The sequence below is a fragment of the Meriones unguiculatus genome, chromosome 18, assembly GCF_030254825.1.
Source record: "Meriones unguiculatus strain TT.TT164.6M chromosome 18, Bangor_MerUng_6.1, whole genome shotgun sequence".
NCBI lineage: Eukaryota > Metazoa > Chordata > Mammalia > Rodentia > Muridae > Meriones > Meriones unguiculatus.
In genome coordinates this window covers 23734404-23758376 of record NC_083365.1, presented here as the reverse complement: position 1 = coordinate 23758376, position 23973 = coordinate 23734404, and the positions used below count along the sequence as shown (strand labels likewise).

Genomic DNA, 23973 nt, shown 5'->3' with positions numbered 1-23973 from the left:
CTGAGATTGATACTCCAACCAAGGACCATTCATGGATATAACCTAGAACCCCTGCTCAGATGTAGCCCATGGCAGCTCAGTATACAAGCTGGTTCCCTTGTAAGGGGAACAAGGACTGTCTCTGACATGAACTCAGTGGCTAGCTCTTTGACTGCCTCCTCCTGATGGGGGAGCAGCCTTGCCAGGCCACAGAGGAAGACAATGTAGCTAGTCCTGATGAGACTGGATAAGCTAGGGTTAGATGGAAGGAGAGGAAGATCTCCTCTATCCGTGGACTTGGCGAGAGGGCATAGGCGGAGATGAAGGAGGAAGGGTAGGATTGGGAGGGGAGAAGGTAGGGAGCTATAGCTGGGATACAAAGTGAATAAACTCTAATTAACATAAAAAATAAAAATTTAATTAAAAAAATATGAACTTAAGAACCAGCCTACCTCTATCTTAGACTTTAAAAAGCCATCTTATAATAAAGGCAAACCAGGTTCATTCCTGTTAATGATTAAAATTCTGTTTCTCAAGGATTGGGCTATACCTCTCCCATAGCCTAAACTATTCCAGAAATGGCAATCATTCTTTGTTTCAAAAAGTTAATAACCATCTTGCAATCCTACCTTTGTTTCAAAGGGGTTGCTATGGCTCCCTTGTTATGACTACCTATTGTTATGACCACCTTGCAATCATGTCTTTGTTAGGACTAACTTGCCATGCTTACGTTCTCTCCTGCAACCCTGCCTATTTGGCCACCAAATCTCCAATTTGGAAACCCCTACCTCTGAGCTATAAAAACCTTGTCTTCCTCACATCCAATGCTGATCTCTCTAATCCTGCCTTAGGGAGAGGCAGACGATGTACATGAATTAAAAACAACAACAACATTGCTTTAATTAATTTAGCCATGCTAATTTGGGTTGGTGGTCTCTTTCCTTCCATCTTTGGAATTGACAGACCATTTAAACAGATGTTCATCTTTAGATTATTTAGAGGCTCTCCAGACAAAAGGATGACTATCAAGGTCACATTGAGTGAAACCCACAGACTAAGTTTTCTGGACTCTGTACGTTAGACTTCACCATCTAACTAGGAAGTGAGTGTTCTTCAACTCTGCGCTACCATGGTGCACAGCGACAGCCAATGTGGCTTCTTTCTATGTCCCATTCCCCTGACACAGTACCTGAGCCGTGCCTCTGTGAAGTTATTATAGTCTGTAGTCCTTCTGACACAGCATCAATGACCTTTATTTTGTCTCGTAGTTGTGCTGCCATTTCCTGCTTCTTAACTGAATGCAGGAGTGATAGGTTTGTCTCTTTCTCTTGGTTTTGTGGCCTCACTATCTCCTAGTTCCTAATTCTCTGTTCCTGCGTGTGTGCGTGTGTCTGTGTGTCTTTCTGTTTGTCTGTCTCATCTCTTTCTCTTTTAGTCTCTCTGTGTCTCTGTTTATATCTCTCTGTCTGCCTGTCTCTCTCTCACACACACATACACACACACTGATCCAGTCATTTAATATCCTACCTTAGATCCCAAGCCCTTCAGTCAGGGTTTTGACATAGCATCTGCTGAGCCACGGTTCCCGAAGTGGCCTTGTGCGCTGTTCCCCAGTTACACTTCAACTGCAGCCTCTGGATTACTCTGACTGCTATGCTGTCTACACACAAACATTCACCACAAAAGAAACTACTCACTCCTGGGAAGAGATTCCAAACATCTTACTTAAAAACATCAAATGAGTAATTGTTAAAGCATATTTTTTTCTCCGTAAAGCCCATAACATTCTAATTACCTTGAAGTAAACAAAGAACCCTGTAAATATTACTCAAATTGTCTATTCAAAAGCCACCTTTGAATTGCAAAGTATTTTGTTCAGTTGATCAGTCCGTCAGTCGTTTGGTTGGTTTTGTATGAGAGAGGGTTTGTCTGTGTAGCCTTGGCTGTCCTGGACTCACTTTGTTGACCAGGCTGGCCTTGATCTCACAGAGATCTACCTGCTTCTGCCTTCCCAAGTTCCCAAGTGCTGGGATTACAGGCATATACCTCTGTGTCTGGCAAAAAAAAAAAAAAGTTTTGTTAAAGCATATATAATATGATAGCAGAAAACTTCCCATGCTTATTGTACACCTATTATATACCCATGCTTATTATATGCCTCAAATGTACTTATTGTATACCTCAAAATATTCAAAGACTGAATGATCCAGGTCAAGCCTAATCAGTAAGAGGCTGCAGACAAGGACAAGATTAGACTAGAAGCTCCTTGAAGAATGCACTATGTCTTACAGTCCAAAGGTCACAGGCCTTCTTTCAACATGACTTCAGAACGGCTGCACATCTAGGGCATATATATCACATTGCTCTGAACCACCCGGCATTGGGGTAGTTATGGCAAAGGACAAAAGCTTTTCCACAGAGGAACATTGTCACTTTTATTTTATACTTCTCTAGGACACCACAATTTCAAAATATCTAGGAGTTAACCCTTCTCTGATCTCTAAATATTTAGCCTAAATCTTACTTATGTAGCAAACTAGCCCAGGGTATTGCAAGGGACGTTTGCCCCTTTGTTTCCAGGTTTGGATAAGAATTCAAAGATTACCTCAGGTGATAGGAAACAAATCTTCAGTCCTACTGAGACCCTCACGCAGGGCAATATTTCTAGTTGTGACCCTGTTCATTTAAGTTAATTTTCCCTGAGAGCGCAAACATTTACATATTTTAAGGGAATAAGTATTATTATTAATGATAATACAAGAAAACTTTGAAAAAAAACTAATGTGTGTTTGCTATAAGGACTTCAGGTATTTTCTGACGCTACAGAGTTAAGGGCAATGTTATCATCAAAGAAAAGCCAAGAGAAAGTAAAGTGCCTCTCTTCTTAGAAGGGCCTCTTGGGCCTTCCAGACACTAAAGGACAGATGATACTGAGCTCTCTCTTTCCCTCTCTCTCTCTCTCTCTCTCTCTCTCTCTGAATGAATGCTTCTCCCATATTTAAGCAGAAGGTATGGACCTACTAATTAAAAATAATACTTTTCTGTGGAAAACAGTAAACATAGAGTCTTGAAGAAAATAAAACTAATCTTCAAACTGTAAGCCTTAGTTTACTAACTTATAGAATATGGCTAATGCTACAGCCCTGGTTATATACCTGGGTTGTTGTAGGGTATCAAATGGTCATTGCATTAAACAAACAATGTTAGCAGGCTCATTAAAGTTCATTCTAAATTAGATTACATATTATCATTCTTACACTTTTATGGTGATAGTAATACAGGTTTTACTGTTGGTGACAAAATTCTTTGGGTGACATCCCTGTTTACAGACCATTGCAGAGTGTGGCAGCCTTCACTCTCATTTTTCTCCACTTTGGAATTCAACAGAGGGGACCTATGTTGCTGTGCAATGTAAGGTTCTAACATGGAGAAATGTCATTCAAAGTCATAGGCAGAGAGCAAAGGAGACAGCTTTAAGGAGACACCACTAGCCAAATTTAGTATAGTTTGAGCACTTAAGTATGGATTCACGCTAATGGGTTAGAACCTGAGTGAAATTAAAATTCGTGATTTCATAGTAGGTACGTAGTTAAATTAGTAGAAATAAAGACATATGTACATACATACACGCATGCATACATACATGACAGATAGGCAAACAAATAAAAATATAACAACAATTTTCCTTATGGTAAATTCCCACTTAAAAACAACAACAACAGAAGAATAGATGAAGAGATGAGAGATCAGAGAAAGCCAGTAGCCATCACCTTAGCTCAGAATCACAGTTGACAGCAGCAGCAGCACTAGTGGTAAGACACGCTGACATCATGTGCCTCCTGGTGTGCCGAGGAAGACATAACATGACTTTCGTGGCATTTAGGCGGAAAAACGTATAACCTGAGTCTAATCCAGACAAAATGTCAGATGAACCCAACCTGAGGGACACTTGACAAATAGTCACAACTCTGAAAATGTCAAGCTGGAGAAAGACGGAAGAACTGTTTCACAACAAGAGAGCAACGAGACATAACAACTGTATGTCACACAATCCAGTTCTGGATGAGCCCCAAACCAGAAAGAAAAAAAATAGCTATGAAAATGCCACTCGGGACACTGACAAAATTGGAAAATGGATGTGGCACTAGGTACTGTGGGTACCTAGTACTAGATTGTGGCCATGTTGGGTCTCCAGACTTTGGCATTTGTATTTTGTTGGTAGGACACACTCCTTTGTGAAGAGGTAACTATTGAAGGAAAAGATGTGCCATGTCTCCAACTTATTTGCAAGTTCTACAAAAACAATTCGTGAGTGAGTTAACTTTGGTTCCTAGGAGACAAAAATTTTAAAAAGCTTTAAATATTTCAAAAGGTTTGTAGAAGAGCCAATTGCACTAGACACATGGTATATTTTTATATGAAGTTTTCAGAGAGGAAACATATCTAAAAGTCTCACTGAAGAAGCAACAGTAAGGGGGTGAAGAGTTGTGAAATGCACACCCAGGAAGAGGAAAGACAAAAGAGACGAAGAAAAGGCAAAAGTACGTGGCAACCTGAACAAGGAAAAGGTGTGCAGATATTGCCTGGCTTTGCAGTTCTATGTTTTTAAAAATAAAAAGATTACAAGGGCACAAAAGGGAGGGGGAGGGAGAAGAGGACCAAGCATGAGCAAAAGAAGGAACAACAAGGAAATGTCTGCATTGCCACAGGGATCATTTGTACTGTGCCTTGGCAAAGCACACTGTGACTCTTCCACCAAACACAGGCCTTGAGGATGGTCTCACTTGGATCTCTTATAATAATGGAGAGTTATTCTCTCTCTCTCTCTCTCTCTCTCTCTCTCACACACACACACACACACTCACTCACACAGGCATGCACATACATACACACACACACACACGTGCACACACGCACACATAGCTTCACAGGATCGAAGTATATAACAGCAGTTAAGATCTAGAGAAAGACGCAAAAACGCCTGAAGTATAAAAGTGACTGAAGCTATCCTAAATATTCTCTCCTGGAGACCTTGAAGACATTGACTATCATGGTTGGGCATGGGTCTCTGAAAGGACCGTTCCAGAGCAAAGAGATTAAAATTCTATCTATAAGTGAATAAAAGAAAATGAATCTTTCGCCCATTTATCGATGATTTCAGTGTGCCAGGCATCGTTGGCTTTAAGCCATTTGGAACCTCTGTATTTAGTGAACTAGAAAAGAGAGGATTTTACAGCTCATCTTTCAGTGTGCTGAGACTATGGCCTTATCACAAATTATCATCCTTCAGAAGCTTCTTCATTTCTCTGTCATTATCTTTCTCCAGCTGCCTGCTAGCCACCAGTGACTGCACAGCACCAGGACAGGCCAAAAGGTGCTCATTCTACATCTGTGCAACCAGGTGTGCTGATGCAGCAAACAGATCCCCAGGAACCAGGAAACAGGAGGATGACTGCAGGCCTTGTTGTCAAGTCCCAGGTTTAGACAGACGGTGCCGTCCTCATGCTGTTCCCTCACTGGATTAATTAACTAGAATTGCCTCTCAGTGGCAATTCAGATTTCTGTTTTTCATTTCTTCCTGTGCTGGAAAAATGAGTAGGTCTAACCACATTTTCAAGCCTCTTTGCATGGGCTTTCTGTGCCATATAGCAGCCCAGGATTTGCCAGGAAACATCTGGCCCGCCTCCAAGTGGGGATTCAGTTTCTTTGTTGTCGTTCAGTATAACCTAGCTAACCACAATCCTTTTCCACCACCACTCTGCAATGCGCCTGATCTAGAGCCAAGGGGCCATCCCATAAAACGTACATAAGAAATGAAAACAAGGAAGAAGAATTGGAAAAAGAAGAAGAAAATGAGTAGAGAAAGAGCCATCGTGGAGAATGCAAATTATGGATGGTTTACCTAATTTTCTCATTGTAAGTTTTTCTCTCCTGACTTCACAAAAAATATGCAGGCCTCAAATGCACTATCATAGTTGGGAATATCCATCCTATTTGCCCAGCTAAAGAAGATTATAGGATGATTAACATGAGGTTCATTCCCGAGATCCCAATCCCTGGGGCATATGCCCAGGCTTTCAGTTTTGCGAGGGTGGGAGCGGGGTGACAACTGCCTTAGGGGGTGTCTAAAGACAAGCAGATGGCTTTAGCAGGCCTGTGCCAACTTGGTGTGGTTAGTATAATCCCTGCCCTCTCTACACCATTTCTGTACCACTCCCTTTCCTCCACACCCCCCAAGACAAATGAGTTTCTGCTCACTCAAGCTGGTGAATGTTTAAGAACAGGTTTTCTAACAGGAAAATGACAGAGGTTCCAGGCCAGAGCACAGACAGCAAGGAAGCCCTGAGCTGGGGGAAGAGGGGGAGCTTGTGTATTTTCTTTGGACAGGCTAGTGTTCTAAAGAGATCTCTTATCATTCTGAACTCTGCCACTTTCCTCAGTTTCCTCAGGTGATAGAAATGGTGTGAACACACATGAAGGTCAGAGGATACAGGCCGTGTGCCCAGGAAAGATAGTGAATGAAGAACGGTCAGTGGAAATGAAAGTGCCCCAGAGTCGAGGGTCAGAGTTTAGCAACTGGGGTCATCAAGCCCAAATTTAAACTTTGGTAATGGAGGAAACACTAAAGGCTAAAAGATAAAACTTTAAAAAGATAAATAATTTAGAAAAACAGCCTTATCACATCAGAAAACAATGGGAGATAAATATGTAAATGAGGGTATTTACACGACTAGTTGAGCTCAGGGATGAAATTCCAAGCCTCATCACAGTAGACAGAAAAGGATGAACTGTAAGGCCATGGGACTCTTCATCTGACAGCCGTGAGTTCGTTGATTCCTGAAAAGAAAAAAACATTCTAGACACGTAATGTGGACTCTTTTACATGCCATTAAATGGCACAGTGAGAAAAACCTTCAACAAACACAGATGCAAAGTCACGCGGTTGCTTAAGATCTGGTCACTGAAACACAACGTAAAGGAGATGGTTCTGTTAGGGGTGGACCTGGTTCATATTTTAAATAGTTCTTTAGCTCAGGGAATTATGGGGCTGCAAAACCTACAGCAGTAAATGAATAACATCTCTCTCAGGTTCTTCCTATCAAAGATTATTAGCCAGTCAGGGGGGAAAGTGGATAAATTGGAGTTTTTCCTCCTGATGACACTGCCAAAGTAGGTAGGACACATTGCTGGATAAGTAAAGTCTCTAGGTTTAGACTGGGTGGCTTGTGTGTAAACTGAGTACCCTCCTCAAGTTCACACCTGATGCCTCAGAATAAGTAGCGGCATCCCTCCATTTAGTTTCTAAGTGGCACCCATTGGGTCATATGTTGTACTGTCAAGACATCTCCAAAACTCTGATGTGCTAAAGGTGGGCTTTCACTCTGCTGTGCAAGTTTGGAAGCTCAGGTATCCTTTCTTTCTCTAAGTGGGAACCCAACTCTCTTCTAGAAGCAATCTGGAGCCTGGTGAACAGTGAAGGGTGTGATGAACCTAATTTCACTAGCTTCTCTTCTGTGACACCCCAGTGTTTTGTCTTACTGTCAACCCTGAGCACAGAAACATGTCACAAGCATGTACTGAATGAATTCATTTGTGACCGAGGTCACGGACGATACTGAATACATACTGGTATGGATTATTGCAAACCCCTGGCCTTGGTCCTTCTTCCTTGCGAGCTTCTTCCAGAAACATTAAGACGTACATAACCAACCCACAGGTCCTTTCCTAGTACAACTACAAGGGTCCAACCACGATTCCAACTCTTCCAAATTCTGTCCAGTCACTGAATTGAGACACTGACTCTCAGGATATCCCGGAGATCCTGTCTGGGGTGTTGTTTCCCTATAAAGATGAAGCCATCCAGTCCTCACTCTGCCAGACCAGCAATATTCCTAACGCGGGGTACCTCTAGTGCAGGAAATTCCAGTTCTAGGACTCAGACACGAATGCCCATCTATTATTGTTAAATTGCATGTGTTAGGAAGTAGTTTTTTCCTGCTGGAGGAAGACAGTACGGCATGTACATTGTGGTTCCCAGAGGCGATGAAAACATATTCTGTTCTTAGATACTGAAAATGACCAGCAAAACTAAAAACAATCCACTTAAGATGTTTTTAACGTTTCATTTTTCACATGATGTAAAATATCATGCTCAGACCCGAGGAACTGAAAAAAAAAAAAAAAAGCCACAGCTTACCTCTTTCTTGCGACTGGCTTAAGGGGTACTCAACTTTGATTCAGTTTGGTATTTGGGACTTTCTCATGAAAAACAAAACAGTACATTTCAATTACTCTGTGACATCTTGCAACAGTCTAAAGTTGTCAAGATCCTCCATTCTTACCGTTAAGGATATGAAAACAGCCATAATCCAAGTAGGCAATAACACTGACCCTGAAAATCTTACCACTAGGTAATATCACATCAAATTTTGTCTCTTTAAAGGCGTTAAAGATCCAAGTTAGAGAGAAAAATTTGGGAAATGTGAAGGAGGGCTAGAAAAGCATCTCATTCTTCTTATTCTGCCTTTAATTTCTTGTATTCTCTCGCTAACAGAGGCCACCTGACCTTTCTTTCTTTCTCTTTTATAATTAATTCCTTGAGAATTTTAAACAGTGTGTTTTGATCCTATCCAGTTCCTCCCAGATCCAGGACCTCTTCCCTATTGGCACAACTTTGGATCTTCATTTCTTCTCAGCCAGTGGAGTCATACGCTCCTGGGCATGTGGACATCTGTTGGATTTTGGCTGGCCTGCCTCTTGCATGGGTCAGGCTCAGTGTGGATGTATGCTGAGTTTGGCTTCTTCTTGCCTGCCTCCTTGCATCATTTAAGATCTAGTACGCATTAACCTTGCCTTTCCATAGACATTAGTGTCCATGGTGAAAAAAGGAAAATTATGAAAGCAATTCTCACAAAACTAGCCTTCAAATATCAGGAAAGTTCTCTTTAAGGTTTGTTTCTTTTTTAAGTTCTCTCTCAGTAGAGAAACCAACTGGGTTTGAAATAGGTATACTAGCTCCATCTTTTTTTTTTCACTCTAAAACTTTGTTGTTGGAAGTTTAAAAGCAAACATCACAAAAAGTAGGAATTCAACTACAATCTTACACTTTACGAGAAAAGATTTACATTTATTCCTAACATGCGCTAATTCTATTTTTCAAATGAGAAAAGTACTAAAAATTAAATAAAAAATTCAAGAATACAAAATTATTAATTTCACTGGGACGTATAAAAAGGAACATATAAAGTGCCAGAGAGAGAGAGAGAGAGAGAGAGAGAGAAGGGCTCACCTCACTTTTTATTAGCTTCAAGTGGAGGAAAGGCAATGAGCAGAATGATAAACCAAGAACGGCTGCCGCCTGCACCATCACGTGGATGTTGTCACACATTTACATGGTGAAGAGAAATTAAAGCGAAGATTTCTAGATGAGATTTTAAAAAGTAGAAACGGGAAAGCTATGACTTCTCTCGTGCACAGTAAGCCATCAGATGTCCTGCTGATAGTTGAAGTTAGCAATTACAGACATGGACCTAGAGAAACAGAACATATCAGTATGGCCCAATCCTGCAGACATGTGAGAGACCTGGGTGCAGAAAATGCCAGGCTGTGGGTACAGCACTGAGTGGTATGTGCCAAGGATCCATGCTTTCTACCAGATCAGGAGGAGATAGGCATAAACAGAAATGTTACTTTCAGGCTCAGTCTTAATGAGGTTTCCAGGTAACACTTTATCATTGAAAGAAGTCAGGACAGTAACTCAAGGCAAGAACATGGGGGCAGAATCTAAAGCAGAAACCACGGGGAAACAGGGATTATTGACTTCTTCGTCCATGGCTTGCTCAACTACCTTCCTTAGACATCCAGAATAACCTCTCCGAGGCAGATACCATCCACAGGTCCTCCCACATCAACTATTAATCAAGAGAATGCCCCCAGTAATATAACCACAGGTCAGTCTCATAGATGCAATCCTCAACTGAAGTTGCCTTATGCTAGGTGACTCTTATTTTTGTCAAGTTGACAAAAACCAACCAGCACAGCACTCTATGGGTGGTATTTGTGTTAAGCCTAACCTTGTCTAAATTATAGCATGAGATGGGTAGGCACCCCAATTTTTGAGTGGCATAGTCAGTTTTAGAGAATGTCAGAATGTGGGTTTCCCTTTCCTGGCTTTAATACCTCTTCATTTGGATCAAATGTTACATAGATGTTGAGGTTTCAGTCTTTAATTGATTAAATATGGAAAAATTGGAAAGCGCACATTCCTGGAATTTATATGACCAAGTGGTGCTATGTGGTAAGGGGAGGTGGAAATGGAAAGGAATGTATTTCAGTATGTGCCATCTATCTTTCAGTGACTTCCTTGATCATATTATTTATATGCATTGGCATTTTTGTGGTCTGGAAATTACAAACAATTTTTAATAGTCCTCTGAAAAGAATGTGAAATGTGAAACAATCTGTGGAAAACAATTTTTTTTATAATTCTGTCAGGATCTAGAGAAAAATATCTCGTTCCTCTAATTCACTTCTGCTTAGGAAATTGTCCAAGGAAAGATAAAAGAGAAGCTGAAACTTGAAAAGGCTTATCCTCTTCTTCAGTTGAGTGTTACTCAAACCTTCTATATTTTAACTCATGCTGCTGCTTCTGGTATTTCCAGATCATGGGTGACAGAGAAAAGAGCTATTAGCTACTTATTCTACATGTAATGTAGCTTAAATAAACTTGTTAATTTGGGAACTTTACAATGAATAGCAAAGGATCTTTGTTTTCAGAGCTATAAAGCTCAACAGCAATAATAAATCACTATAGGAAAATAACCAGCCCGCTATATAAAATATGATGAGTGACTGAAGGAGTTCACATTTCTTCTTTTTAAAATATGGTGAAATAGATTTGAAGAAAAATATAACACACTATATAAAATATAAATATTTGGTAAAATATTTTAAACTCTTCTAAAAATCATTACTAGGATACAGAGAAGAAGTAGCCCATGACAGAAAACAAAACGACATGAGAGTGAGGTTGTAGAACAAGGTAGGACAAGAGTTGTTATTTTCTTCAATATTTGTGTGAACTACAGGCTTCATTCAGGAGAGACAAAGAAAATGATCAGCAAACTGAAAGTCAGAAATGTTAAGAAAACTAGAATATAACTATAGACTAAGAAGGAGTATGATGGTATGAATGGAAAGGCTCCATGGGCTCATTTATGTGAATGCTCAGTTTCCTGTGAGTGGAATTGTTTGGGAAGGAATTGGAGGTATGGCTTTGTTGAAAGAGGCATGTCACTGGGGGAGGACTTTGAAGTTTTGAAGCCCAGCATGTACAAGCTCAGATCCCCAGAAACAGTGCCCTGCTCTCCCCTCATGTCAGGAAGTAATTAGGTCAGAAGAATTTAGTAACCATGAATGAAACCTACAAATTCTCAAAACAAATTGATTCATGTATCTATGGGGTTTGACTTACATAAAGTTTTTTATAATAATTTTTATTTTTTATATTAATCACAGATTATTTACTTTGTATACCAGCCATAGCCCCCTCCCTCATTCCCTCTCAACCCCACCCTCCCTCCCTCATCTCCTCCCTGTCCCTTTCCAAGTCCACTGATAGGAGAGGACCTCCTCCCCTTCCATCTGACACTAGCTTATCAGGTCTCTGGCTGCAATGCCCTCTTCTGTGGCCTAGCAAGGCTGCTCCTCCCTCGTGGGGGGAGGGGAGGTAAAGAGCTAGCCATTGAGTTCATGTCGGAAATAGACCCTGTTCCCCTTACTAGAGAACCCACTTGGATACTGAACTACCATGGGCTATAACCGAGCAGTGGTTCTAGGTGATATCCATACATGGTCCTTGGTTGGAGAAACAGTCTCATGAAAGACCCCTATGCCCTGATATATTTGGTCCTTGTGGAGCTCCTGTCCTCTCCAGGTCTTACTAACTCCCCCTTCTTTCATAGGATTCCTTGCACTCTGCCAAAGGTTTGGTTATGAGTCTTAACTGTATCAAAGCGGATATTACATAAAGTTTTAAACAAAAATAAACTAGCAATTGCATATTAGAGGCTAACATCATTCTAATCTTTAAACCTCATTGGACAGGAGTGACAGGAATGGGGCATGGAGGGGCTTCTGTGCAGCTGATCTTGTTTTGTGTTTCTTGCTCTACATGCTGGCTAAAGAGGACTGGTTATGACAGCTCATCTGACATGACCTGACACATAAGCTCTGTTCAGGATAACTTGATTGACACATAAGCTGGGTTCCAGGATAGTTGTGACTGTGACTCATCACCTTTGCAGATGACAAGGTCATATTGCAAAGTCAAAAGCTTGGACATGCCCACCATGTTTTCAGATGCACGTTTGAGTTGAGTAAAAGAGCAGAAGAAAAAGAAATATGAGGTCTATATTATTTTAGGAAAAATTAAGACACAAGTGGTCTCCACCTTAAACAAATGGTTTTAGACAATAGGAAAAGAGAGATTACTTACACCCCCACACAAATAGTTTTCAAGCTGAGTAAGACTATAACGTCATCATAGAGCACGACAGTACCAGGAAAGAAAAGCTCATGCTGACCTATCCCTGAAAAATGCCCTGAACAAAACCTAGAAAACTTAAGTCTAGCTATGAAAAGAAGAATTGTGATCCGGTGGTATGTATCTTAGTAATACAACATGAAAAATATAACATAACTATTGGAATAATGAACTAAAGAAAAAAAAGCTTAATGATTATCTAGACACAAAGAAATAACAATTGATACAATTAGTAACCACCCAAGATAAGTTTTTGGATGAACAGAACCAGAACCAGAAGAAACTTCCTTAGCCTCCTCAAGGTTAGTTTCTTAAAATACCACAATCCCCACAAACACATTACTCAAGCATGAAACATTAAAACGTCAGTATCGTTTTTAAAAGGAACAAGTCAAGATGTCCCCAATGATTGCTATTCAACTTGCTGTCCCAGGAAGTAAGAAGTCAAATAAAAATACATACACATGCACACATGCAGAGAGAGGAGGGAGAGAGGGAGAGCCAATAGAGATTGGGGAAAACAATTATTTGTGAGTGATATAACTGCATAGAAATTCAAAATTACTCATGGAATATTACTAAAATTAATGAAATAATTTATATAGGTTTCCCGGGTTAAGATTAATATGTAGTGGTCTTGTCCAGCACTGAACTTTGCAGGCCGCAATGATGACCTGCCAGGCAAGAAGTGTCTGCTGATGAAAGAATGGCATGTTATGGGGTAGTTTTCTGATTAGATTTGAAGTTTGCTCAACAGGAAGAAATTTTATGACTGTTATTCCAAAGCTGGTAAAAAACCCATGGTTGGGGAGGTCACAGGCCCTTTAGTGTTTATCTGCTACTGTTATATTGCTAAATGGTCAATGTTGTCAAACTTTCTTCTAAATATTTATGCTTATAATATGCTTCTACCTGCAGACCTGGTTTGTTGCCAATCTTGATCAGCTTCATTTTGTAGTGGGCTGCAGTCGATGTAGATACAGGCCTTTGGTCAAAGTGATGAAAGAAAGAGACTAAATAATCAACCATAAAAGGGACACCTTCATTAAACTCCATCCCTCTATCTCCCTCCTAAAGTTGCTATCAAGGCTCGGGGAATGTCTCAGAAGAGGAGAAAGAATATAAAAACTGCAAGATGAGGAGGAATGCTGTGAAACACTGTCCTCCAGACATTGCATGGGTATGGCATTAACTCATAGTAGCTATGGCTAGCAGCACAAGACCTGTACAAGATCAAACCAGCCAAAATTCCAATATAGATGAACAAGGTTCTCTCCAGACCCTGTCCATGTCAAAGAAACTATTGGCAGTTGATCGCTGCTTGGGGAGCTCATTTTTCTTTGAGAGTGCTCAGACTGAGTTTCCCATGCTCCAATGGATGTCCTGCACCCTAACTGGACTTAAACTGTTATAAAAAAGACATAGAGTTTGGGGATGAATCTGGAGGAAATTGAGGAAGGAAGTGAGAGTGAATATAGCTATAATTTATTGTGTGTATGTGTGACTTTCTCAAGAATAAAGAAAATTATCTTAAAACACTAATATACAATAATCAATTTCATTTTTATATATACAAAGCAATAGTCACATTACACAACTGAGAATTAAAGAAATATACAATGGAAAAAAATATAGATTTGTTTTGGTCAACACAGACAATAAATCAAAGAATGTCTTGCAAAGATATTAAGTAAAAACTATGTAGAAGTTTATTGAAAACATATGAAGACACTTTAAATGAACAAAGAGGGGGACTATCTTCATTAACTGAAAACTTCAACATTATGATGCAAAGCCTTGACATCCTGAGCTTTCAGCTTCAGTTCTGACAACACAGTACATAATAGCTGTACCCTGAGAGATTATGGTACAAGTGATGGGAACTAGGGTTCGTCTGTCAGCTTTTTAAAAAAAGACTTCACAGGTAGTTTTAATGTGTATAGCATCACCCACACAGTTCATTAAAAACTCCAATCCTAGGACTCATCCACAGAGATTCTCACTCATAGGTTAACCTTGAGTTAACTCTTAGGTTAACTCATAAGCTAACCTTGACCAGGAACCAAAGTTTTGAGAAAAAAGGTCTCAGAAAAACCCTTGCTCATCAGGAGGGACCCATCACAATGCTGATCAGTACAGAGAGAAAAACTAGAAAACACCTAAATGTCCACCCAAAGGAGAAAAAAAACACACAACAAACAAACAAACAAACAAAAAACCTCATATATATCCAAGCAGCAAAACACTGTGTAGCAGGAAAACTTACCAGGTGTTCACAGCAGGTAAGGGTTCATAACAGAGAACCCCTATCCAAGTTTGCTAGGGAGTGGGAGGTATTGTGTGTGGACTCAGGAAAGCTTAATTAGAAAGCAATGGGTTGAATAATTGATAACAAACTAAATGGTAGTCTGGCTTTTGGGGACACTGCCCTCAGAACAGATTCAAAGCTGCCACTGTATTTATTGTCCACAGGGAAAGCTGTTTTTCTTTTGAAAGGAGAACAGGGAGAGGCTGGGTGCAGGGAAAGGAGGAAGAGTGACATTGTCCTCCAGCTTTATAGTGCAGGTTTCTTTCCCATGTTCTATTCTGTATGACCCCTGCCATGCCAAAACATGACTGTAAAAATACTCTCTTGAAATGTCAACGTTTCATTATGTTCTAAATTTATCTGGAGCATTGAGAGACTCAACTTCCTGTTGTCCCACAAAAATGGATGAATTGGTAAATGACCGGCCAGGAGAGGGGGCGGTCTGGAGTTCCCACTCAGTGAGCCTTGGCGAGGTCTTAAAAGATGAAGGGGAAGTGGGGAGGGATATCCAGCTTGTTTCTCTGACACTTGTCCCAGGGGAGCTGACCTGGCACTTGCCCTCTCTCCCGTGTGTCCAGTGAGTCTCCGTCAGTCACCACCTGTGGTGGTGATGACCACCCTCATGTGGCAGTGATCAGTAGGGCTGCCCACTGCTGAACTCTGCCCTAAAATGGCTAGAATTCACTACACATTCACAAAAGGTGTCCAACCTCTCTGCAGCTGAAAAGATAGATGGTTGTGCCCTGGGCTGATCTGAGAGCTAAATGATGTCTCACGAAATCCCTGTTTTTAAGTTTCAGGCCCTAGACCCTGAGAATCTAACTGTATTTGAAGGTGGACCCTTTATGAAAATAATTAATGCAGCATCCTTAAAGTAAATCTGTTCTAGTTAGGTTTCAGCTGTGAGATACAACACTGACCAAAACCAATCTCTTGGTTGGAGATCTCTTGGAGAAGAAAGAGATTATTTAAAGTGCGCAGATCTCAGTCGAACATTGAGGGAAGCAGGGCAAGAGTTCAAGCAGGAGTGGTGGAAAATGCTGCTTACTGGCTTGCCCTGGGACTCACATTCAGCTGTCTTTCTTATACCTCCCAGAAGCCCATGCTCTGGGGTGACACCACCCACAGTGGGCTGAGCCCTCCCACATCAATCATCAAGCAAGAAAAGGACCCACACACCAATCTGATGGAATGGAAGTCTCAATTGAAACTCACTCTTTCTGGGTAACTCCAGCTTATGTGACTAAATAAATTAATTAATTAAAAAAAAAAACTAACCAGCATAGGATCCTGAACCAGTATGTTTGGCATCCTCTTAAAGGGACACACAGATCAAAGGATGTTCATATGAAGATAAGAAGATGGCCGTCAGCAAATCAAGGGCACAGTCCTCAGGAGAACCAAAATGCTCACACTTTGATCATCAACGTCTTCCAGAACTCCAAGATGATAAATTCCTCCCAGTGTCTCTAGTTTTCTCTGGTGTCTGAACAGCACAAATCCTTAGAAAGTTCCTTCTGGACTCAAGAGGAAAACAAGAAACCAGAAACTCTGGGAATATTGGTAGCTGTTCTCACGGCTTGGACATCTAGTTTTTAAGAAGTGCTACTCCTTTTATGACATAAATGTCTGACCTAACCTCCAAGGGTGGTAACACTTTGTTCATGTAGCAATTAGGAGACAACAGAATATAAGATCAAATCTTTAGGGAAGCTGCCTTGCAAAGAGCCTGGGCTCAGGGTTCAAAAGACCCTCTGTATGAAAGTGGACCCCAGATTCCTCCCTGTAAAATGGTGAAAAGTATCTTTAATGATGCTTTTAATTTGTGTTAGGATTAAAGAAGCTAACTGTAAATGTTTGTCCCGTTCTTGGCAGGAAAGATGATCCTTGATAAGTGGTAGAATAATAAGTATTATTATTACTACTATTGTTTAGAATAAACAATTTTATACAGACCTGAACCTGGCAACTGCTAAGATCCAGTATGCACTAACCTTCCCTTCAACTAAGATCCCGTTGAAAATGTCAGGACCTTCATTTAACTGAGATCTGACTATGACTTCAATTCTTATGCAAAAATTTGTATCATCTGCAAATTACAAAATCTCTCGTCATCTTAAAATTCTTACAACTTTTCTTGCCTTTTGTTGTTTGACTTTTTGCATGAAAGCCTTGATGTCAACATTGTTTTATTCTTGTTCTGGATTTTAAATAAAATAATATTATAAGTATTTTGCCATTCTGTCCTGTTTGCTATAGGTTATTTTGAGGTTGAGGACATTGAGTTCTCAACTATAAATGCTTATTGTGAGTAATTTGGGGAGTTTATTTAGGTGTTTCTCTGCATTTATTAAGATGTTTATTTTTTTGTTTACTTCAATCTTCACTGCTGTGAGTAGCATCCATATATTTAAGTGTTTGACTTAGCTACATCTCAGAAAACATTCAACTTGAATAATAATAATTTATTCTTTACTGTTAACGTATTTCTGGGTTCCAGTCACTAATTTTTTAACACAACATTTTATATTTTCCCCATTACATAGAAATGCTGTATAATATTTTATTTTTCATCTGTGCCTGCATGTTTTAGGCATCAAGCTTGCATTTAACTCATGAAATGAAATGGGAATAGTCCCTGTGTTTTATCACTTGAATGGTTTTGGACATGTGGTGGGATTCATTTCTAAAATCGCTGGGAATAAGGTTTACACTCCTTTTGTATTGTCTTCTTTGCGGGTGTGTGTGTATATGGTGTCTATTCAAACATGTGTGCATGTTTGAATGTATACCAGTGGGTGGATGTGCCTGTGTGTGTGTGTGTGTGTGTGTGTGTGTGTGTGTGTGTGTAGGTAGGTAAGTAAGCTGCACGTGAACACAGGACCACGGGTGTGTGTGCAGAGGCCTGGGAAGAATTTTGGGACTCATTCTCCAATGTGCATCCTTTGAGGCAGGGTCTTTAACCGAACACATAGCTTACAAAATGGCAACCCTCAGAGCCAGCTCTCTTTGAAGACATGTTGTCCCCAGCTGGATCATGGGTGTGTCACCATACCCATCCATCATTTGCATGGGCTCTGGTGACTTGAGCCCAGGCCCTGTTGCCTATCAAGCACTTTAACTCTGGGTGGCCTCCCTTCCTGTAAGTTTTCTTTGTAGAAAGACCCAATTTTCAGTAATATCCCTGACTCCTCTAATAGTTTAAATATTCCTTCAATACAATCATTCAAAGCTTTTGCCTGAGTCACTCTTGTGTATGTATTTTATCTAATATTTCCAATTTGATAGCCTATAATTTTTACAAGCTAAAATCTCTTGAAAACACAGAATCTGTTATTATAGTTCCTTTTTTATTTCACTTATCCTTTCTCCTTTTGAGTTTCATCAAGAAAATATTCATCAGTTGTATTAAGTCTTTTGAAAACTATAGAACCTTTGTCTCCTGTACTATCAGAAACACATTTGAACACTGCAGTGTCTCCATCACATAGAGCTATGTCTGACATATCATAGAATGTGAGTAGCGGGTTGGGGAGGTAGTGGGAAAACTATGAGGAGAAGCATGCTCAAAGACCGAACTTAATTAATGTCTACGACAGAAGACATTATTATATGCATGGATCTTTCCAGAAGAAAAAGAGAGTGACAGCCAGGTAAACAATATGACCTCTGTTACATGAGTATTCGATTTTTTATTTACTCGAAGACTGCACAGACCTTAAAAGTACAGAGACTTGTGGGTCACACTTACCTTTAGAAAGAAGTCTTTAGTGACCAGCAATTCTAACCCCCACATCTCTGCTCTTACAAAAAAACTAAAGGAGTAAAGAGATACGACAATGTCCTACATTTTCCCTCTACATATTTCTTTTTATTTATTACCATTTATACACTTTGTATCCCAGCTGTAGCCCCTTCCCTCATTCTCTCCTAATCCTGCCCTCCTTCCCTCTTCTCCTCCCTTGTCCTTCCCCAGTCCATTGATAGGGGAGGTCCTCTTCCCTTTTCATCTGAGCCTACCCTGTCAGGTATCATCAGGACTGTCTGCACTGTCTTCCTCTGTAACCTGCTAAGGCTGCTCCCCCCCCCCTCAGAGGGAGGTGATTAAAGATCCAGCCACTGAGTTCATGTCACAGACAGCCCCTGTTCCCCATACTAGGGAACCCACTTGCAGACTGAGCTGCCATGGGGTATATCTGTGCAGGGGTTCTAGGTTATCTCCATGCATGGTCCTTGGTTGGAGTATCAGTCTCAGAAAAGACCCCTGGGCCCAGATTTTTTTGGTTCTGTTTCTCGCTTTGTGGAGCTCCTGTCTCCTCTAGGTCTTTACAGCACAGGCTCTAAGATCAACAATCAATAAATGGGACCTCATGAAACTGAAAAGCTTCTGTAAAGCAAAGGAGACGGTCATCAGAACAAAACAACTGCCTACAGACTGGGAAAGACTCTTCACCAACCCTGTATCTGACAGAGGGATAGTATACAGAATATATAAAGAACTCAAGAAGTTAAACAGCAACAAATCAAGTCATACAGTTTTAAAAATGGGGTACAGAGCTAAACAGAGAATTCTCAATTGTGGAATATCGAATGGCAGAGAAACACTTAAAGAAATGCTCAATGTCCTTAGTCATCAGGGAAATGCAAATCAAAACAACCCTGAGATTTCACCTTACACCCATCAGAATAGCTAAGATCAAAAACTCAAGTGACAACACATGCTGGAGAGGATGTGGAGAAAGGGGAACCCTCTTCCATTGCTGGTGGGAATATAAACTTGTACAACCGCTTTGGGAATCAATCTAGCACTTTCTCAGACAATTAGGAATAGTGTTACCTCAAGATCTAGCTATTATCACTCCTAGGTATATATCCAAAAGATGCTCAAGTATACAACAAGGACATTTGCTCAACCATGTTAGTCACAGCTTTATTCACAATAATACCAGAATCTAGAAACAACCCAGTTGTCCCTCAACTGAGGAATGGATATAGAAATTGTGGTACATTTACACTATGGAATATTACTCAGCAATAAAAAAACAAGGAAATCATGAGATCTGCAGGTAAATGGTGGAAACTAGAAAAGATCATCCTGAGTGAGCTATCCCAGAAGCAGAAAGATGCACATGGTATATACTCACTTATAAGTTGATATTAGACATATAATGTAGGATAAACATACTGAAATCTGTACACCTAAAGAAGCTAAGCAAGAAGGACGACCCTCGATAAGATACTCAATCCTCATTCAGAAGGGCAAACAGGATAGACATCTGAAGAGGGAGAAAACGGGGAATAGGACAGGAGCCTACCACAGAGGGTCTCTGAAAGACTCTACCCAGCAGTATATCAAAGCAGATGCTGAGGCTCATAGCCAAACTTTGTGCAGAGTGCAGGGAATCTTATGAAAGAAGGGGGAGATAGAAAGACCCTCTACATATTTCATCCATGTATTCAGCAAGAGTTCTCTGGTGCTCTCTGAGCTTGCTAAGAATGAAGTCGGCTGCATGATTCTGTAAGAAGAAATTTTAAGGTTGGGTATTCTGGCCAAATCACACACTTTCCTAAACCTTAACAAAAATCATTTTAACGGGTCACATCTTACAGTGTTTTCCCAGGGTAAATTGCTGAGTACAAACTACAGGTAAATGAGTTTCAGGACAAAATACCTGAAGTTCAAGTCTCTAAATACTCTTCCTGGCAACACAAGAAATCAAGATGGAGGTACAAGCACTCAGAGAAAGGTGTGGGCAGAGGCCCCAGCACAGCTGACAACAGGAACCTCAATAAGGAGCTGGGAAGAATCTCTGGCAGGTCAACCCTCTCCTCCAGGAAGTCAGGCCAGGTGGATGAGATGAGGGAGATGTGTATGTTTTAGATAGTAAAATGACTGGAAAAGAAAGCATAATTCTTGAAAATACACGAAAATTGAGTGTTATTTAATTATACTAAACAGGATATTTTTAATTTATAAGCGGTAATAAGCAAGTTTGGTGAACATGGCCTGGTATGTGTATGAAAGTGTCCTGAATATTTATAGCACAACTATACGCCAGTGTCTAGTATGTAATAGTTGCCTAACTGGTACTTTAAGAAAAGTACATTAAAAAAATAAAAATAGAAAGGAGAGATACATAATATGAAGCATATTGTTCTGGAAGTTACTATCTCAACTTTTAATTATGTTATTAACTAGCTATGTAACTTCAGGAAAACCACTGAGTTTCTTTAGGTCTTGAGATTGTCCCTTATCAAGAGGAAGAGGAATAAAATGACCATAAGATCACTTCCAGTTTGAGGATTCTACATCTCCTTCACTGATACAAGAAGTGTAGACCTTTGAAACCATGAAAGAATATTTTGCTCAAGAAATCACTGAGCAGAAATCCAAAGGCAGAGATATTCCGGGTGTGACAGCTGGTCCCATGTGGCTGAGAACTGGACAGCAGAAAGACTACAAAAGGGATAAGAATGGATGATCTGAAAACGACCACTGGAGGTGTGAAAGGTCAGGAGGTGCAGCTGAAGGCAAACTTGAGGGTTCCAAGTCTATCTGTAAGGACAAATGGAGCCAGCAAGGTGACTCAGTGAATAAAGGAATGTGCTGCCAACATGAGTTCAATCTTGACAACCTGAGTTCAATTCTCAGTGCCTACTCAGTAAAAGGAAATACTCCCTCAAGTTTTCCTTTGATCTCCACACATATACCAAGAAACCCATACCCCTTCCGTACACACATCACATACTTAGGAAATGTAAAAATCAAGACAAATGAAGTCTAAATACTATTTAAAATCAATCTGTATCTTTGTATGAAAATTTGATCTGTGATTTCATATGAAAATTTGTGCTGTGCATTGGAATCAGAAAGAAAGAAGGGGAAAATAGATAAATAGAAATACAAATAATTGATGATAGATAGATAGATATAGAAGATAGATAGATAGATAGACAGACAGACAGACAGACAGACAGACAGACAGATAGATAGATAGATAAAATAGTTTTAAGTCAGTATCTTTATACGTAGGCCAGGTTAGCCTTGACCTGGACTGACACTAAAGGCTTACACAGTAGAACTGAGAAATTCTCAGATATATAATGAAAAATCATTGTCAGGGTGCTTTACAGTTTAAAAACCTTTAACAAACCCTTAGTCCTCACAGTCAACACAAAGAAGGGGACAACATAGATGTATTGGAACACAAAGCACCATTTGAAATCAGCAAAAATAAAAATAAAAAGCCAATTTAGGCATAACGGAGTTGATAATTCATACATTCGTGGGTTTACAAATCCTGAGGATGTAATAGAAGATGATCAAAGATTTAAAGAAGGCACCAATAAGTTTATGTACACAGAGCTCACCCAGAAACTGTTTGAAGGCTGTCCCACATTTACCGTTAGAGACCAACGCTGGACTAGAGGTAAAACAGCCATGAGAGTTACAGTCAGACACTCCCAGAGCTCAGAGTATACAATCCCACCTCTTCCTTCTACTGAAACCTCGGGCACTCAAGCCCTCGAAGGAATGAATAGCACAGAGAAGTGAAATTTACACATTACCCCAAACCAGTTACAAAACATGAGGATGTGGGTGACCCCAGAAGACCATGGGGCCTGGGTGACACTAGGCATGTTAGTTATCACGTGGTTAAAATGGGGAAGGAAACCAGCGATTGCGTGATTCCTGAGCTAGGCACCGCCACATTTAACGTCCATGAGAAATTATAATGTCCATCTAAAATTATAATAATTATAAAAACATCATTCTCCTCTATGGTGGGGAAAATGGACTCTTAGAGATTTAATATCATTCAAGAGGTTCTAGAGGCTCATGGGGCTGACTGTGACATCAGAGCAGCCTGTGCCATCCTGTGCGGAGAGCTGCATGTCACGTGAGTTCTGAGCTTAACTGCTCAACTCATCTCATTAGCAGTGACAGCCAGCACCCGAGAAAAAGGGCAAGGCACCCAACCTGGGGTGCCTGAGATGCTCACACTGACGTGTCCCTGCCAGTGGGGAGCGTGTCCCTAGTGTGAGGAATCCTGGTTCACTGAGTCACCTTGGCATTGCTTCACAGACATTGCATTTCCAGCAGCCTGGCACGCTAAGTGATGAAAGCAAATGAATAATAAGTACAAGAATTCAAACAGTCAGAGGTTGATGAATAACGAAGCCTTCACTTGCCTGTTGTATAAGCTGGAGCTCAAAGAACCTGGTGCCTTTAACTTCGCAGACAGCAAAGCACTAAGGAAACTCACGGCATTACGCATGCCGTCAGCATGCATGCCAAACTGAGCAATACCCTGTCGGTACAGAGGCCTGAGTGCCAAAACCTTTAATGCCCTTGCCTCAATAAAGATGAACGGACTACAAAATGAGCACCTCTGCCAGCCTCACTGACAACTCCAGGCAGGAGGACATATAAAACATCAAAGGACACTGATGCCATGCCACCTCCAGCTGTGACTGTCTCTGTGGCCTCACTTCTGCCATCCCCGTATTCTCCTTCACCCCCTTTCTGGCCACTCCACCAGCAGCCAGATCATCTTGAAATACAAATCTTATCTGTTGGGTTCCTGTCCCAAGCCTTCTATGGTCCCCCCACCCGCCCCATGTTATTGGAAGAGTTAAAAAGTGTGGCCACAAACAACCACCCTTGTCAGCCTCACCTTTTATTTTCCCAACTGTCTTGGTTGGCTTTCTCACACCACACTGAAATGTTAGCCAGATAATAACTGGGAAGGAAAGGATTTGTTTGGCCTTCAGGTTGCAGTTCATCATCTAGGGCAGGAAGGGTAGGGACCAAGGCAAGAATCTGGAAGCAGGGACTGAAGCGGAGACCTTGGAGGATCACTGCTTATTGGTTTGCTGGTCCTGGCTTGCTCAGCTACCTTTCTTTTTTAAGATATAATTTATCTTTCTTTTTATTAATTACAGTTTGTTCACTTTGTATTCCCCCTGTACCACCCTCCCTCCTCCCCTCCCAAGCCCACCCTTCCTCCTTTTTCTCCACACATGCCCCTCCCCAGTCCACTGATAGGGGAGGTCTACCTCCCTTCCACCTGATCCTAGCCTATCAGGTCTCATCAGGACTGTATGCATTGTCTTCCTCTGTGGTCTGGTAAGGCTGCTC

General features: G+C 40.7%; 1 long non-coding RNA gene across 3 annotated transcripts in view; it reads right to left on the bottom strand.

The window, feature by feature from the left end:
- The window catches only part of LOC110561503 (uncharacterized), a 39561-nt gene extending 17221 nt beyond the window's left edge, over positions 1–22340 (bottom strand). For 2 of the 3 annotated variants that reach the window (XR_009587355.1, XR_009587356.1), the window contains exons 1-3: positions 22203–22340; positions 6706–6816; positions 1775–2033 (exon numbers count right to left, since the gene is read on the bottom strand). This is a non-coding gene — a long non-coding RNA (uncharacterized LOC110561503). The remainder of the gene's footprint in view (positions 1–1774; positions 2034–6705; positions 6817–22202) is intronic. The other variant, XR_009587357.1, reaches the window with a different exon arrangement.
- Positions 22341–23973: the final 1633 nt, after the last annotated feature.